Here is an 8,655-nt window from a genome sequence, read left to right as displayed (position 1 = left end):
GTTGGGCTATGCCCAAAAACGATGCGCGGGCAGGCGGGACGGTTTTTACCGCGGTAAGTTTCTTCGCGCGTTGTGCTTCCCACGCTTCCCGCGCGTGGCGTGGCGTGGGGAGGCGTGTGTGACGTGGGCGGCATGCGTGGGGTTGCTTCCCGTGGGCATGCGTCACATCACAGTTAATGTGAAAGGAGGCGGCCCGTTGTTTTCCCCCATAAGAAAGGAATAACCGTGGGCGCGCTGCTCACTTTCTCCTCTTTCCTCGTGCCTTTTCCAATCTCAGAGCCGCCGTTTCCTCTCTTCCTTCCTTCCTAAGCTTCCGCCGTCGCCCGTCGTCGTTGCTTCACCATCCTCCTTCCTCAGCCCTCTGAACTTCTTGGTCGCCATGGCTCCCAAATTCGCCAAGGGCAAGAGGGTGGCTAAGGGCGCCGGGACGGTGGAGCCGCCGGAGAGCGCGCTGTCGGGGGACCGGACGAAGTCCGCCTTCTTCTTCCCCTCGACGGTTGATGTTCAAGAGCTCCGGGCCTCCTTCAAGCCCCTATGGGGAGTGAAGATGGGGGGAGAGGATTCGGGACACCCGGCGACGCGCGTCATTCCTGCCGCTTGCGCTGATCCTGCCCCAAATCGGTACCCCTTCTTCGTTGATTACTTTTCTTGCGGGTTATGCCCTCCTTTATCTGATTTCTTCTGCGACGTTATGCGCACCTTTGGCTTTCGCCTCTTGGATTTTACTCCGAATGCGATGACGTGCATGGCTTTCTTCGCGCATCTTTGCGAAGGTTTTGCTGGGGTGCAGCCCAACATGGCGCTCTTCCGCCATTACTTCTTCCCTCGAATCCAGCCGGGAGGAGCCATCTCCGGTTGCGTCACCTGGATCCCAAGATCCAAGGGGGCGTACCCGGACGGTGCCGTGAAGGAGAGGTGGGAGGAATGGCGTGGCCGGTGGTGCTGGATTGAAGATGAAAACCCACCGGAATTCTGCAAGGTCCGCCAAGTGTCGCCGGTCCGTGGCAGCGATTGGAGCGATGTCGACGCCGCCGATGGGAGGCTCACCATCGCCACCACCAGGATTCTTCGACTCACCCAGGCCAGACTCACCCTTGAGATGATCAGGGCGGACTTCATTCGCCGCCGGATCGCCCCGTTGCACAGCAAGGGGAGGCCAGCTTGGTTCTTTACGAACCCGGCTGACATTATGCGACTCCGCCCCGGCCTCGATCACAACTTCATAGTGCTAGCGCATGCCCACTTCTGCCAGCGGCTTTTCCAGCTTGATGTGGGTCGCGATGGCGAGGTCGAGCGGACCGGCAAGGCCGCGAGGGCTGCCTCAAAGGTTGGCAAGGCCCTCAAGGGGCCATTTTTCAAGCTGCCAGCGGGGGTGGTCCCGTTGTGCAACAATTCGCGTCGGTCCGAGATCATCACCATGATGTCGGACTGTAATGCGCACAGCCCTGTCCCGAGCTGGGAGGAGCCGAAGGACGAGGATGTGCAACAATTCTTCGACACCTTGATCGAGGTGTACGTCAATGCCGACGCCGAGCGGTGGCTTATAATGGACACCACCCAGGCAGAGCTGGACTACATCGCCACTAGGGAGAGGGAGGCACAGCTTGCCATGGAGGCCGGCAGCGCCGGGGGCGTGGAGGACAAGGCCGCAATGGCGGTGGAGGAAGAGGAGCTCACCCGGTGGGCGGCGGCCTCCAGGGAGGTCAGCAGCGCCGACACTGGATCTCCGCTCGTCGAAGAAGCGGCCGACGAGTCGTCGGGGGAGGAGGACGTGGCGGTGGGCTCGACGCCAACCAGGGGAAGAGGGCGAGTCCCGCGGCGGGCTGGCTCCGGTGAGCCGGTCCGGCCCGGCAGGGCTGCACGGCCTCAATTGACCCTGGAGGGGTCTGGGCACCACACGAGGGCCACGGCAGCCAAGAGGCTGACGAAGGCCGCTGAGAAGAAGAAGACAATAGCCCCTTCCTCATCTGGGCGCGCACAAACCCCGCCGCCTCCTTCGCCTCCTCCGGCAGGCGTCGACTCGGATGATGATGTGGAGCTCCCTTTTGATCTCGGGCCTCTCAGCCCGGAGAGGAAAAGGAAACTGGTGGAAGAGGAGGAGACGGATGACGAGTAAGTTCTCCGTTCCTTACTGTCATTTCCATTTCCTCGAATTGGGTCGCTTGTCTTGATCCATTTTTGCTTCCGTGGGGAGGCAGAGACGTTGGCCCAGAGGGTGAAGAGGGCGAGGACCTCGGCGAGCAGCCAGCCCCCGGCTGGGGCTTCAAAGACACCACTGGTGGTGCTAAGCAGCCCGGACAGCAGCCCCCGGTGCAGCCCCCAGCGTAAGTTCGTCACCCTCTTCTTACTCGACATGTGGTAGGCGCTCGATGCTATGATGCTGACCTTGTTGGGTTTGCAGGAGGGGAGCGGCAGTAGGAGGAGACATAGAGGGCTACTCCTAACACACCACCCCCATCGACTACGCCGCCGCGGGGGGCATCCCCGGCAAGGGCATCAGGCACGGAGCCCACACCCATGGAGGAAGAGGGGAACTTGGGCGCTGGTGGCTCTGCCACGGCGCCAAATGCTGGCGGAGAGGGGACTTCTGCTCCATAGCCTGGCACTGGTGAGTCGCCTGTCCTTCGTCTCTGTTTTTTCCTTATTCTTTTCTTGTCTTCATTGCTCCCGTTGCTGCCCATGCCTTCCTTCAACAGACATGGAGGACATGGACACTGTTGTCGGGGATATTGCTGAGGAGGCCGCGGCGGAGGCCAGCAGGATTGCCGCCGAGGAGGCCGCCAAAGATGCTGACGAGGCCGCCGCTGATGAAGCCGCCAAGGGTGCCGCCGAGGATGCCGCTGCGGGGGGCCGCCAAGGCGACCGACGAGGCTTCTGCCGAGGGCGCCAGTGGTGGACCTGCCGGTGAGGCCGGCAAGGCCTCCGCCGAAGAAGAGGTGGTGGGTGACCAGCCTCCCTCCTCCTCAACCTCGGGCCCCGGCAGATATCTGAAGGTGGGCGACGATCTCTTCATCCACCTCCCAGGGGTGTCAAGCCGGGCGCCCGCCGAAGGGGAAGTTTTTGACGGTGAGGTGCTTGCCGCCACCGGGCTCGAGGTGGTTGATGAGACGGGCGTTGGTGGCGACGGTTCTCCAGAAGAGCAGCTTTTCCGTGCCATGGGGGCCAATTTCCGGAAGCTCCAAGTGCTCTACCGTGCCCGTCTAGACAAGGTTAAGTCCAGGATGGCAACGGTGGACCAGGCGGAGGTGGATTTCAAGGCGCGCGTTGCTGAGACGCAGACCTGGTTCCACCAGACTCGCGCGGAGCAGAGGGCCCTTCAGGAGGAATTGGCCAAGCGCAATGTCGAGCTCACCATGAAGATGGCTGACATCGAGAAGGCCCAGGAACAGGCGACGAACTTGGCTGCCGCGGCCGAGGCCGTCCGGAACCAGCATCAAGCCGCACTGGATTCCCAGGAAGAGGACCTCACCGCGCGTGAGGCGAAGCTTGCCGCAGCGCTCCGTGGCAAGGATGAGGAGCTCGAGGCCCTTGTCGCGCGGCGGACTCGCGAGCTGGAGCAGAGGCACAAGGAGGCACTCGATGCCCATGCTCTGGCCCATGCCGGCAAGGTAAGGGAGTTGGAGGTGGCACAGGACAAGCTGAAGGAGCAGGCCCTCAAGCTGTCCAACAAGAAGAGCACACTCAATAGCGCCTTTGTGGAGGCGCAAGGAGCGTCATCAGCAGGGCTGGGGAGCTCTCCGAAGCGCAAAACTCCGTCAGAGACCTCAAGCTGAAGCTGGAGGATCTCGAGAAGATGCTGTTGGAGAGCAGGGCTCGGGAGGAGACCTTGACCAGGAGCCTGGAGGAGGAGAAGCAGTTGCGGGCGAACGAGGCCGCCTCCCACCAGGATTATGTGGCGGGCGAGAACAGATGGATCAGCCGTCCGGAGGAGGTCGCCGGCAGGGTCACCTCACAGTTGGCCACCATGGGGATGCCAAACGTGAGGTACACCCCTAAGCGCAGCGGGACCGTCAACACCAAGTTGACCCTGTTCTTCGAGGGCGTCCTTGGAGCCTTGGCTTATCTTCACTCCAACAGGACGGCCACGCTGGCCGAGGAGGCCCGGCGACTTTGCCGGAGGGTCGTGACCAAGGTCCTCACCAAGATGGTGTACTCGAATCCCGATCTTGACTTCGTGGCCGCGATGAAGAGCTTGTCGGATGGTGCTGACCTCACGGTGCTCAAGGAGCGCATCAAGCCCATCACCTACTGCATCGACGAAATCAAGAGGGTGGAAGGCCAGCGCCAGGATTAGGCATCCCATTCTTCTTCGCCGCTGCGGGTTCCCGACCAAGACAAATTTTATCTTTAGTTAGAACCGCAGCTATGATGTGATGTAATATAACTTTGAAGTACTCTTAATTTTCATGCATGTTATTTCCCCGTTCAATTCCTCTTTGTATGCGTGCCCTACGTCGATCGGGAAGGCTTACCGGCACGGAAGCCCCTAGCGGCATTTTGGGGACGGATCCCCATGGCCGGCCGGGTACGCGTGGTACCGGACGAGCCACCTTTCCGTTCTGAACACGGCCGCTCGAACTGCCGAGCTTGACTCGAGTCAGAATCGGGGGCGTTGCTGATCGCGGAAGGCTACTCTGCCATTCTCGACGCAGCCGCTTGAGCTGTTGAGCGGACTCGAAACAGGGAAAGGGCGTTGCCGATCGTGGTAGAGCCCCCTAGCGTGCAGGTTTCTCATACAAAGCAAATATCTCCGGGGGGAATAACCTTAAATAAGAAGGGTAGCACAAATAAGGGATCAGTGCAACTTAGCTTCTGTTTGCGATCGCTCGAGTGTTGATCTACTGGCCTCCTTTCTTCTTCAAGGGTCACGAAGATGAAGGAGTGTCGGGCTAACTGCTAGAGCCGATTCTCACAACTGCGCCCCCTACCTGGCGCGCCAAAGATGTCGGTGGGAACGACACCTATGGGATCACAAGAATCCCTACTACGGTTGCGGGGCGCGGGGTCATGAGAAGAGCGGATCAAACAAATAGCACACGGTTTGTTTATCCAGGTTCGGGCCGCGAGGATGCGTAAAACCCTACTCCTGCTTTGGTGGATTGTATATCTGTGTTCTTGAGCTAGCTATGGGGCGTGAGGAGCTCCAAAAAGCTGAATCCTCCTCCTGGTCGCCTCGGGCCTCCTTTTATAGGAAAGGGGTTGCCACAGTGGCACACAAGAGGTGGAAAGGGTACAGTGATGTGAGGTTATCCCTCGCATTACATGAAAAGGCGCATTTAATGGGTCTTGCCCAGGTGTCCTTGCTTTATCGGGGATGGGGAGAGCCCTGTCTCGTCCGTCGTCGCTCCCTCTCGTGTCGACACGTGCCCTGGCCAGCGGCGCCCGCGGTGCCATGTAGGCAGGCAGGCAGCTGAGGTGGCGCAGTGGTGGGTCTCCACAAAGATCTGTATGCCGCCACGCAGGTGCATGCCCAGCTGGTTAGGTCGGCAGCTGCATGCGAATGGCGGTGGAGGTTTGACTGGCGTGGGCCTGATGGTGGCCCTACGGGTGTTCTTGGCAAGGGCCTTGTCGGGGCCCCGGCAAGGGTCTTGCCGTGGCGCCTGCTGTCATCCCCAGCAAGGCTCTTGCCGGGGGCCTTGTGGTCCTCCTTGGCTGGGATCCCGCCAAGGATCATCATTTTCTAAAGGGTGTATCTGATCTTGAATGTCTTCACAAAGATCCGCATGCCACCACGGGGATGTCTCCCGAATCCTTGCCCCATGGGGGTAGTGGACTCAAGGGTGATGCACTCCGTAGGTGTGAGGCGAGCTGCCACGGCAAGGGTCTTGCCGGGTTTGCTAAAACCGCCTCCCGGCAAGGATCTTGCCGGGGGGTCCGCTTCGTCCCCTTTGCTCTTTGTGGTCTTGGTCTTGGTGTCGTTCTGCTTCTCCTGAGCGTCGGCCTTACCTTGGCTCACCTCCCTTGCCTTGCTCAGTGTGGTGGTGCCCGTGGCTCAGACTACCCATACACAGTTATAGGGGTACAAAAAGTGTACCCCTCTTTTTGTACACCGACACGATCCGCTACTACCCAGATAGAATCATATCCCGATCGGGTCCTGGGTAATCCGGTGATAAAAATCCATGCCAAGTTTGTCCCACTTCCATTCGGGTATCGTCATAGGCTGCAGTAGTCCTGCTGGCTTCTGATGTTCGGCCTTCACTCTCTGACATACATCACATATGGCTACATACTCGGCAATATCCTTCTTCATTCCAGTCCACCAGAAACGCTCCTTCAAATCCAAATACATCTTGGTGTTTCCGGGGTGTATCGAGTATGGCGAGTCATGTGCTTCCTATAGTATCAACTTCCTGATCTTGGCATTATTGGGCACATATACACGGTCCTCAAACCACAAGGTGTCATTCTCATCCTCATGAAAACCTTTGGTTTTTCCTTCCCTCATCTTCTCCTTTATCTCGGCAAATTCTTTGTCATCCTTCTGAGCTTCTCTAATCTTTTCCAACAATGTTGACTGAACCTCCAATGATGCAACAAAACCTTCAGGAACTATCTCCAAACGAAGCTCCCTGAGATCCTCTGCTAACTCCTTTGGCAATCCTCCGCTCACTATGGTACTGGCATAACTCTTCTGACTCAAAGCGTCTGCTACGACATTGGCCTTTCCTCGATGATAGTGCAGTTTCATATCATAATCCTTTATGAGCTCCAACCATCTCCTTTGCCTAAGGTTCAGCTCCTTCTGGGTACAAATGTACTTCAAACTCTTGTGATCCGTGTACACATCACAATGGTTTCCAATAAGGAAATATCCCCAGGTCTTGAGCGCATGCACTACGGCTGCTAACTCCAAATCATGTGTAGCATAATTTAACTCATGCGGTCGGAGTTGTCGTGAAGCATATGAAACAACTCTTCTGTCTTGCATAAATACTCCTCCAAGTCCTAAGCGTGAGGCATCGCAATACACTTGGAAATCATTGCATATATCCTGCAGAATCAGCACTAGGGCTGTAGTCAAACGTTTCTTCAACTCCTAGAAACTTGCTTCACATTCCTATGTCCAATGGAATTTGGTGTCCTTCTTCAACAATGCCATCATAGGCTTTGCGGTCTTGGAAAAAATCTCAATAAATCTCCGATAGTATCCCGCGAGTCCGAGAAAACTACGGATCTCTCCAACTGAGGTGGGTGCCAACCACTCAGTGACTGACTGAACCTTGGTAGGATCCACTGGTATACCTTCTCCTGATATAACATGTCCAAGAAATCCAACTTCCTTCAACCAAAACTCACATTTGCTGAACTTCGCATATAACTGATGTTCCCTGAGCTTCTCGAGAACTAAACGCAAATGCTCCTTGTGTTCCTCTTCATTCTTCGAGTATACCAAGATATCATCAATGAATACCATGACAAACTTATCCAAGAACTCCATGAACACCTTATTCATCATACTCATGAAATAGGCAGGGGCGTTAGTTAGTCCAAATGACATAACAGTATACTCATATAACCTGTACCTTGTGGTGAATGTTGTCTTAGGTATATCATTTTCCCTAATCTTCAGTTGGTGATATCCTGATCGCAGAACGATCTTCGAAAACACATTTTCTCCTTGCAGCTGGTCAAACAAATCATTGATCATCGGCAGTGGGTACTTGTTCTTGATCGTCACTTCATTCAACGCACAATAATCAACAACCATTCTTAACGATCCATCCTTCTTCTCAACCAAGAGCACTGGGGCTCCCCATGGTGATGAACTTCGTCGAATGTATCCTTTCTCCAACCACTCCTTAATGTGCTTCTTGATCTCCTCTAGATCATTTGCGGGCATCCGGTATGGTCTCTTCGATATCGGTCCGGTGCCTGGCAATAGCTCTATCAAAAACTCGATGTCTCGATCTGGCGGCATGCCTGGTAACTCCTCTGGAAATACATCTGGGTAATCCTTCACTACCGGCACTTCCTCCTAAACAACTCCCGTGAGAGAATTTACTTGCGTCCTTCTCGGCGCATGCCTAGATACATACTTGATCCTTTTTCCCTCCGGGGTGGTGAGTAGAATAGACCTACTAGCACAGTCAATGTTTCCTCCATACTTCGATAACCAATCCATACCTAGTATCACATCCAATCCTTGTGACTCCAGAATTATTAGGTCCGAGGGGAAAACATGGCTACCAATGGTTAAGGGTAATCGATCGCACCATCGGCTAGCCATGTACTCTACACCAGGTGAGCTTACTAGCAAGGGTGTCCTAAGGGCTAAGGTGGGTAACTTAAACTTGTCCACAAATCCCCTTGAAATGTATTAATGCGATGCACTAGTATCAAATAAAACAAGGGCGGTAAATGACTTAACCAAAAACTTACCGATAACTGCATCGGGCTGCTCTTCAACCTCCTCCACGTTCATGTGGTTCACTTGTCCCCTATTAAAAGGGTTGGGCTTCTTCCCAGCGCTTCCATTTACATTTCCGTTCTTCAATTCCGGGCAGTCATTGGCGTAGTGCCCAGTCTTCCCGCACTTGAAACAGGTAATGTGACTTTGATCCTTCTTGGCGGGTGTGGCTGGGTTAGAGAGGTTCTGTTTGCTGCCTGCTCCATTCCCGTTTCCATTCTTGGGGTCATTGTGGTTATGTGAAC

Source organism: Triticum dicoccoides, chromosome 3A, assembly GCF_002162155.2.
Source record: "Triticum dicoccoides isolate Atlit2015 ecotype Zavitan chromosome 3A, WEW_v2.0, whole genome shotgun sequence".
NCBI lineage: Eukaryota > Viridiplantae > Streptophyta > Magnoliopsida > Poales > Poaceae > Triticum > Triticum dicoccoides.
Note: the sequence above shows the minus strand (reverse complement) of the source record.